Below are 9,489 nucleotides of genomic sequence, written 5' to 3' on the forward strand. Positions count from 1 at the left end.
AAAATAGAGAGATCGATTTATATGGGAGCTGTATCGGGCTATAGACCGATTCAGACCATAATAAACACGTTTGTTGATGGTCATGAGAGGATCCGTCGTACAAAATTTCAGGCATATCGGATAATAATTGCGACCTCTAGGGATCAAGAAGTCAAGATCCCGTATCGGTTTATATGGCAGCTATATCAGGTTATGGACCGATTTGAACGTTATTTGACACAGTTGTTGAAAGTAAGAATAAAGTACGTCATGCAAAATTTCAGCCAAATCGGATAGGAATTGGGCCCTGTAGAAGCTCAAAAAGTCAAATCCCCAGATCTGTTTATATGACAGCTATATCAGGTTATGGACCGATTTGAACCATACTTGGCACAGTTGTTGGATGTCATAACGAAATACTTCGTGCAAAAATTCATTCAAATCGGATAGGAATTGTGCCCTCTAGAGGCTCAAGACGTCAAGACCCAAGATCGGTTTATATGGCAGCTATATCAGGTTATAGACCGATTTGAACCATACGTGGCACAGTTGTTGGGTATCATAAGAAAACACGTCGTGCAAAATTCCATTCCAATCGGATAAGAATTGCGCACTTTAGAGGCTCAAGAAGTCAAGACCCAAGATCGGTTTATATGACAGCTATATCAAAACATGGACCGATATGGCCAATTTGCAATACCAACCGACCTACACTAATAAGAAGTATTTGTGCAAAATTTACCTACCTTACCCCTAGTTTTCAGAAACGCCAGATCTCGGAAATGGGTTAAGCGAAATTTTGTGTGCTCTCATATAGTACCCTAAAAATGAAAATTTGGTATCCCAATCTCGGATGGGGTACCTAGGGGGGCCGCCCCAGCCTAAAACCTCCCAAACATATATTTCGACCAATCACGACAATATGGGATTCAAATGAAAGGTATTTGCGAGTACAATACGAATCTATTATCCAAATATGGCACCACGTTTCTGGGGGTCCACCCCTTTCCCAAAACACCCCCCAAACTGGACTTATTTACTGACCATGGGAATATGGGGCTTGAATAAAATGTATTTGAATGTAGAATACGAATCTAATATCCAAAGTGTTTGGGGGCCGTCTCTCCCCAAAAACATCCCCCAAAGGGGACAAATTTACGACCATAGCAATATGTGGCTCAAATGAAAGGTCTCCGAGAGTAAAGCATAAATCCGATATCAATATTCGGGAAAAGTGTCTATGGGGCCACTCCACCCCCACAACACCACCCAAATAGTAAGTATTTGCTGACTATTGCAATATGAAGCTCAAATAAGAGGGTATTTAGAGAAGAACACGAATCCGATACATAATTTCAAGGCCAACTCACTGAGTGGCCGCCCATCCCCCAAAACACCCCCAAGCGAGTCATGTTTGCCGACTCATAAGGCCATGGTCAATGTATACCCACCGTTTCGTTTCTTGCATGTAAATGTGAAATATGTGAAAATCATTCTCCCATTATGATTATATTTTAAATTGTCGTTCAATTTGCCTACAATAAAACCAAACAGCAAATATTGAAATTGTAATTAACTCAATTAGAGTTTCAAACCCCTTCAATATTTATTTAAATTAATTTCAAAATTGGATTAATTCAAATGTTTTGAATGTAATAACATGGTTTCGTTTCTAAAGCTATAAAATTTAATTGACGTTAATTGATTTTTTATGGACTGAGAAATAACTAATATGTGTGCTTACAATTTAACATCACCAAAAAAACTAAAACTATTGTATAAATTGTCTGAAATCTAATGTTATTAAGTTTTTTAGTGAAAGTATTCGCTATTATGATATGAAGAGAAACTACAAGTTTCCACAATAGAACGCACAACAAGCCGATTACTGGTGTATGTCCGCAGTAGCATGGGGCGGATTGATATCTGCACCCTCTGTTTAACCTAACCTAAATCTACAAATATGCCCTGCGCAATCCCATGGGCTGGGACGAACAATAGTAATATGGGTCCAAGGACCTTAGCTAAGGATAGCTTGGTGATGGTAGTTGCCGACAAGGGAGAAGAACAAGGTCAAGAAGTTAAGATGTAAGATCGGCTTATATGACAGCTATATCAGGTTATAACCGATTTGAATCACACAGTTATTGAAAGCTAAAACAAAAAACCTTGTGCAAAATTTCACCCAAATTGAATAAGAATTACGACCTACACGAATGAGAATTATTTGTGCAAAATTTCAAGGGCCTAGCTTTATTCCTTCGAAAGCGTGCTTTTGACAGACAGACGGACGGACATGCCAATCAAGAATATAAATATATCTTATATATAACAAGTAAAAGCGTGCTAAGTTCGAGCGGGCCGAATCTTATATACCCTCCACCATGGATCGCATTTGTCGAGTTCTTTTCCCGGCATCTCTTCTTAGGCAAAACGGATATAAGAAAAGATTTGCTCTGCTATTAGAGTAATATCAAGATATGGTCCGGTTCGGACCACAATTAAATTATATGTTCGAGACCTGTGTAAAATTTCAGCCAATTCGAATAAGAATTGCGCCCATTGGGGGCTCAAGAAGTAAAATAGAGAGATCGATTTATATGGGAGCTGTATCGGGCTATAGACCGATTCAGACCATAATAAACACGTTTGTTGATGGTCATGAGAGGATCCGTCGTACAAAATTTCAGGCATATCGGATAATAATTGCGACCTCTAGGGATCAAGAAGTCAAGATCCCGTATCGGTTTATATGGCAGCTATATCAGGTTATGGACCGATTTGAACGTTATTTGACACAGTTGTTGAAAGTAAGAATAAAGTACGTCATGCAAAATTTCAGCCAAATCGGATAGGAATTGGGCCCTGTAGAAGCTCAAAAAGTCAAATCCCCAGATCTGTTTATATGACAGCTATATCAGGTTATGGACCGATTTGAACCATACTTGGCACAGTTGTTGGATGTCATAACGAAATACTTCGTGCAAAAATTCATTCAAATCGGATAGGAATTGTGCCCTCTAGAGGCTCAAGACGTCAAGACCCAAGATCGGTTTATATGGCAGCTATATCAGGTTATAGACCGATTTGAACCATACGTGGCACAGTTGTTGGGTATCATAAGAAAACACGTCGTGCAAAATTCCATTCCAATCGGATAAGAATTGCGCACTTTAGAGGCTCAAGAAGTCAAGACCCAAGATCGGTTTATATGACAGCTATATCAAAACATGGACCGATATGGCCAATTTGCAATACCAACCGACCTACACTAATAAGAAGTATTTGTGCAAAATTTACCTACCTTACCCCTAGTTTTCAGAAACGCCAGATCTCGGAAATGGGTTAAGCGAAATTTTGTGTGCTCTCATATAGTACCCTAAAAATGAAAATTTGGTATCCCAATCTCGGATGGGGTACCTAGGGGGGCCGCCCCAGCCTAAAACCTCCCAAACATATATTTCGACCAATCACGACAATATGGGATTCAAATGAAAGGTATTTGCGAGTACAATACGAATCTATTATCCAAATATGGCACCACGTTTCTGGGGGTCCACCCCTTTCCCAAAACACCCCCCAAACTGGACTTATTTACTGACCATGGGAATATGGGGCTTGAATAAAATGTATTTGAATGTAGAATACGAATCTAATATCCAAAGTGTTTGGGGGCCGTCTCTCCCCAAAAACATCCCCCAAAGGGGACAAATTTACGACCATAGCAATATGTGGCTCAAATGAAAGGTCTCCGAGAGTAAAGCATAAATCCGATATCAATATTCGGGAAAAGTGTCTATGGGGCCACTCCACCCCCACAACACCACCCAAATAGTAAGTATTTGCTGACTATTGCAATATGAAGCTCAAATAAGAGGGTATTTAGAGAAGAACACGAATCCGATACATAATTTCAAGGCCAACTCACTGAGTGGCCGCCCATCCCCCAAAACACCCCCAAGCGAGTCATGTTTGCCGACTATGGAAATATGGGGATCAAATTATAGGTATTTGGGAGTAGACCACGTATCTGATATCAACATTAGGGACTAACTAACTATCGGGCTGAAATGAAGTCTTTTAAGAATGGAGTACACCTTACATCCAAACTTAAATTCGTAGACCAATAAAGATCATGTGGGATTCAGATAAAGGCACTTATATTGTTAAACTGTTAGTCAAGTTTGCATGGTATTTCATTAAAAGATCTTTAATTGTCGAAAATAAATATTCCAAGGAAGCTTTTGTTCCATATAAAGTAAAAGAAGGCGCAGCGGAGCGGGCCCGGGTCAGCTAGTAATTTATAAAAGAAGCTATATCATGTAGCCCCACATACATCTGTCTTGATGTAGTCCCCATATTTTACGCTAAGGACTCAAAGAAAGCAGCTAGAAACAATTAATTCTTGTTTATTATGAAGTCAATATTATGTCGGAACAAAACATTTTCTTTAACTAACCAAAAACAAGTAAAAGCGTGCGAAGTTCGGCCGGCCGAATCTTTTATACCCTCCGCCATGAATCGCATTTGTCATGTTCTTTGTCCGGCATCTCTTTATAGGTAAACAACGAATAATGGATAAAAGTTGTCGAAGCTATACAGGATATGGACCGATTCGAACCAGTTTTAGTTTGGATGTTGGGGACCATAGTAGACGTCTTTGTGCTAAATTTCAGCCAAATCGGATAAAAATTGCACCCCAAAAGGGCACAAGAAATAAAATCAGGATATCGGTTTAAATGTGAGCCTTATCAGGATGTATGTTGAAAGTAAAAGGTGAAGTCGTTGTACATAAATTACAGCATAATCGTATAATAATTGCGCACTCTAGAGGCTCAAGAAGTCAAGATTGGTTTATATGGCAGCCATATCACAACATGGACCGATGTGACCGGTTTACAGTCCCAACTGATCTACACTTAAAGGAAGTATTTGACCAAAATTTCAAGCGACTAACTTTTCTCCCTAGAAAGTTAGCGTGCTTTTGATGGATGGACATGGCTAAATAGACTTAGACTGTCAAGGCGATCAAGAATATATATACTTTGTTGGGTTTCAGTTCAATATTTCGATGTGTTACAAACGGAATGACGAAATTAGTTTGGTGGAGGGTAAAAAACAAACATATCTTGTAAACATTTTCACAACTATATTTGGAGTCACATAAAAATGCCTTGTCAATTGTTCTTAAAATACATTTATGGACTGCTAGCGAAAAAATTTGGAATACATTTTTTTGATTTTGATATTCATATTAGAACCATATACTGATAAAAGCATAATCAAGAACTTAACAACTATTATATTGACGATAAGAAATGCTTGTTACACTGCGAAAAAAAATTTCAAATTATGAGAATTTGTTGACAACCCCAAAGTGGCAGCAACAGCCTCTCCATGAAATTATTTTTCTTTACGATACACTAAGTGTTGCCATGTGCTATAGGATATTTCCATTGGAAAGTTTGACGTTTTCTACCATAATCTCGTACTCAGAACGTTTTGACTTACGACCATCGTTTGTGTTGGTTGCAGTGACTTCAAAAAATTAATTTGGCCTAAAATTCACTTATCTCACGGACATTTTTGTGTGACCATTTTGACCAACTTTCGGCGTGGTTTATCTGGACAAGAGTGCTTTTATGAAGTTAAATCTTTGTATAGCGAGTCCACCGTAGCACAGAGGTTAGCATGTCCACCTATAACGCTAAACGCCTGGTTTCGAATCCTGGCGAGAACATCATGAACATTTTCGGCAGTGGTTATCCCTTCCTAAAATTGGCTTCTCCACAAAGAGGAGAAGAAGTCCGAACGTTCGGACTCGGCTATAAAATGGAGGCCCCTTATCATTGAGCTTAAACTTGAATCGGACTGTACCCTGTTAATGTAGCTCAGTTATTGTTATTGGAAGTCATAGAAAAACACCTCATGCAAAATTTCAGCCAAATCGGATGAGAATTGCGCCCTCTACTGACTCAAGAAGTCAAAATCTAACATCGGTTTATATTACAGCTATTCCAGGTTTTGAGCCAATTTGAACCATACTAAGCACAGTCGTTGAAAACTGTAAAAAAAACCCCGTGCAACATTACAGGTAAATGGGATATGAATTACGCCCTCTAAAAGCTGAAAAAGTCAAAACCCAAGATCGGTTTATATGGCAGTTACACCAGGTTATGGACCGATTTGGACCATACTTACCACAGTTATTGCAGGTAGTACCAAAACGTCACGTACAAAATCAGACGAGAATTGAACCGTCTAAGGGCTCAAGAAGACAAGATCCAAGATCAGTTTATTTGGCATCAATATCAAAACATGGTCCAATTTGTCCTATTTACAATCCCAGCCGATTGTATAATAAAAAGTATTTGTGTAAAATTTCAAGCGCCTAGCTTTACTCCTTCGAAAGTAGCGTACTTTCGACAGACGGACGGACATGGCTAGATCGACTCAAAATGTAATGACGATCAAGAAGTATATATATATACTTTATGAGGTCTTAGACGCATATTTCGAGGTGCTACAGAATGACGAAATTAGTATTCGGTCGCAGCAAATCTTGTATACTCTCCACGATGGATTGCATTTGTCAAGTTCTTTGCCATTTTCTCTTTAAAGACAGAAAATAAAAAAATTCAAGCAACAGACTCCATGGGTTTTTTTATAAATTTGGTTAGGTTATGTTTAAGAACTCAAATACAATGATCGGTTTATATGGGAGCAATAAAAGGTTAGAGACGGAGTCAGACCATACTTGGCATGGACGTTGGAGGTTATAAGAGAAAGCATTATGAAAAATTTTAGCCAAATCCGATAAGTATTGTGCCCTCTAGTGACTTAAGAAGTAAAATCGGTCGATCGGTTTATATGGGAGGTATATTAGGTTATTGACCGATTCAGACTATAATTGACAAGCTCATAAAAGAATCCGATATGTAAAATGTCAGCCAAATCGGATAAGAAATGCGCCCTCTAAAGGTCTAAAAAGTAAAATCAGGAGATCTGTATCTTTAGGGGCTTTATAAAGATATAATCCGATATAGACTCCGACCAAGAACACACATAATCGGAGTTGAATACTGGTAGATATTGCAAACGTAATACAAGTATTAATATACCACTTGTCCAAAAACGGTGGTTATAAGAAAAAATTTAAAAATTAATCGTCAATATAAGTATCGGGTTTCTCAATAAGAGCGCTACAAAAGATTTTTTTAATAAAAAAAAACGATTGTGGATATCAATGAAATTCTTCATTTCTGTGAAAGTACGTTCGATGCCATTAAACTGAACCGGTCCCGCTCCTCTGCGCCTTCTTTTACAATACATGGAACAAAGTTATACTTTGAATATTTATTTTCGACAATTAAAGAGCTTTTATAGAAATACCATGCTACGAAAATGGTATACTCGTACATATGCATGTCGCTTGAATTCGCTATTGTCATATTAGTTTGGATGTTAGATGTACTCCATTCTTAAAAGACTTTATTTGAGCCCGATATTTTCATGGGGATTTTGGGAGGAGTGGGAGGGAAGGCCCCCAGGTTGGTGGTTGATTTTTTTTGTCGTAGTAGTGTGTTGTACACTGAGGCGGCAGCTCTTGCCGATGAAAGCCTCCATCGGGCCAATCCGGTACGTACAACCGGCTGCCATGGGATTGCGGTTGGGGTTTGGTGGGTTAAGGTGGTGATGTGAACCCTCAGAAATTTGGTTTTGAAAGTGGTTATCAATTGCATGCTCTACTTCCAAATATATACGATCTACGGGTGTTTTGGTGATTGGAGTGATGAGTGAAGTTGTCCCCCAAACACTTAGTCCTCAGAAAATATTAGCATTGTGCTCTTCTCTCAAATACCATTTATTTGAACCCCATATTGCCATTGGTTTAAGGGGAGTTTATGGGATGAAGCGTCCCCCAAACACTTGGCCCCGAAATCAAATATATATCAAATTTGTTTTCTTATATCAAATGCCGTTCATTTGAGCGCTAAAAACTATCAACATCGTGCTCCACACTCTTTGAGCCACTCTTTGTCATGGGGAGCAAATACGTCGTATTTGGTGGTTGTTATAGGAGTGGGACGTCCCCTAGACAGTTGGTCCCAAATGTTGATATCAAATTCGTGCTCTATTCCCAAATATCTTTCATTTGAGTCACATATTTTCATAGTCGGCAAATATGTCCGGTTTGGGAGGGTGTTTTGAGAGATGGAGCGGCCACTCAGCGACTTGAAAATATATATCAGATTCGTGTTATACTCTTAAATACCTTTTACTCCAAGGGTCAGGAAATACATCCTATATTGGGGGGTGGGTTGGCCTCATAGACACTTTTTTCCGAATATTGATGTCAGATTCGTGCTCTTCTCCCAAAGATATTTCATTTGAGACCCATATTGTTATGGTCGTAAATTTGTCATCTTTGTTGGTGTTTAAGAGAAGGGGCGGAACCTCAAACACTTGGTCCCACCTTTGGATATCAGATTCGTATTCTAGTACCAAATACCTTGTATTTGAGCCTCATATTGCCATGGTAAGTAAATAAGTCCTGCTTGTGAAGTATTTTGAGAAAGGGGTGGACTCCCAGAAACTTGATCCCGAAAGTGGGTATCAATTTCGTGCTCTACTCCCCTCTACCTCTACCTTTCATTTGAGCCCCATATTGCCGTAGTCGGTAAATATATCCGATTTAGGGGTGTGCTGGGGGGTGGGGTGATCCCCCAAATACTTGGTCAAACAATTGGATATCAGATCCGTTTTCTAATCTTAAATACGTTTCATTTAAGCCCTATATTGTCGTGATTTTTCTATATATATATATAAGGTGAGTTTAGAGGATGGGGCGTACTCATTCGTCCCATTTGGATATCAAATTCTTGTTTTAAAGTTACTATTTAAAGTTACTATTTCGCTTAAATCGCACCAACCATATCCGAGATCTGGCGTTTCTGAAAATTAGGCTAAAGGGGAGGGTCCGCCCCCCTTCATGTATCACAAAATTTGCCTACCCTATTTTCATCACGGGATCATTATGCACCATCTGTGAAAATTTCAAGAAAATCGGTTTAGCCGTTTTTGAGTCTATACGGAAAAGACAAACAAACAATAAGAAGATACAGCTTTTCATAGGGGAAAATTGCAAATCGTCTATTTTTAATACAAATTCCGTTATAGGACCTATTTCAGCAATATTTTTAATTGAAAAAAAATGTCTGATAAAACCAAGTTTACGGTTTTTCTGTGCAAGTGTAAACGGTCCATAAGAATAAATGTTCCCTTCATATACCGCTAAAGCGTTTTATTTTTTAATCTGTTATTTAAGAAAACCGCAAAATCGGTATTGTCATGTGAATTGTAGTCAGCACTGGCAAAAACAGCAAAAGGCCGCATTCGAATAAATTAAATTGACAATTGTAAATTACCTAAGACAAAAATAATAGTGCTTTCGTTGATAGTGCTTTCTACAATTTCATTGTATCTTTCGTATATTAATTAAATATTTAC

The 9,489-nt window shown here is 38.5% G+C and overlaps 1 protein-coding gene across 1 annotated transcript in view; it reads right to left on the reverse strand.

Annotated features, from left to right (window-relative positions):
• The window catches only part of LOC106080866 (regucalcin), a 48,122-nt gene that overhangs the window by 38,542 nt on the left and 91 nt on the right, over positions 1–9,489 (reverse strand). The gene's annotated exons all lie outside the window — the stretch shown is intronic.

The sequence above is a fragment of the Stomoxys calcitrans genome, chromosome 4, assembly GCF_963082655.1.
Source record: "Stomoxys calcitrans chromosome 4, idStoCalc2.1, whole genome shotgun sequence".
Classification (NCBI taxonomy): domain Eukaryota; kingdom Metazoa; phylum Arthropoda; class Insecta; order Diptera; family Muscidae; genus Stomoxys; species Stomoxys calcitrans.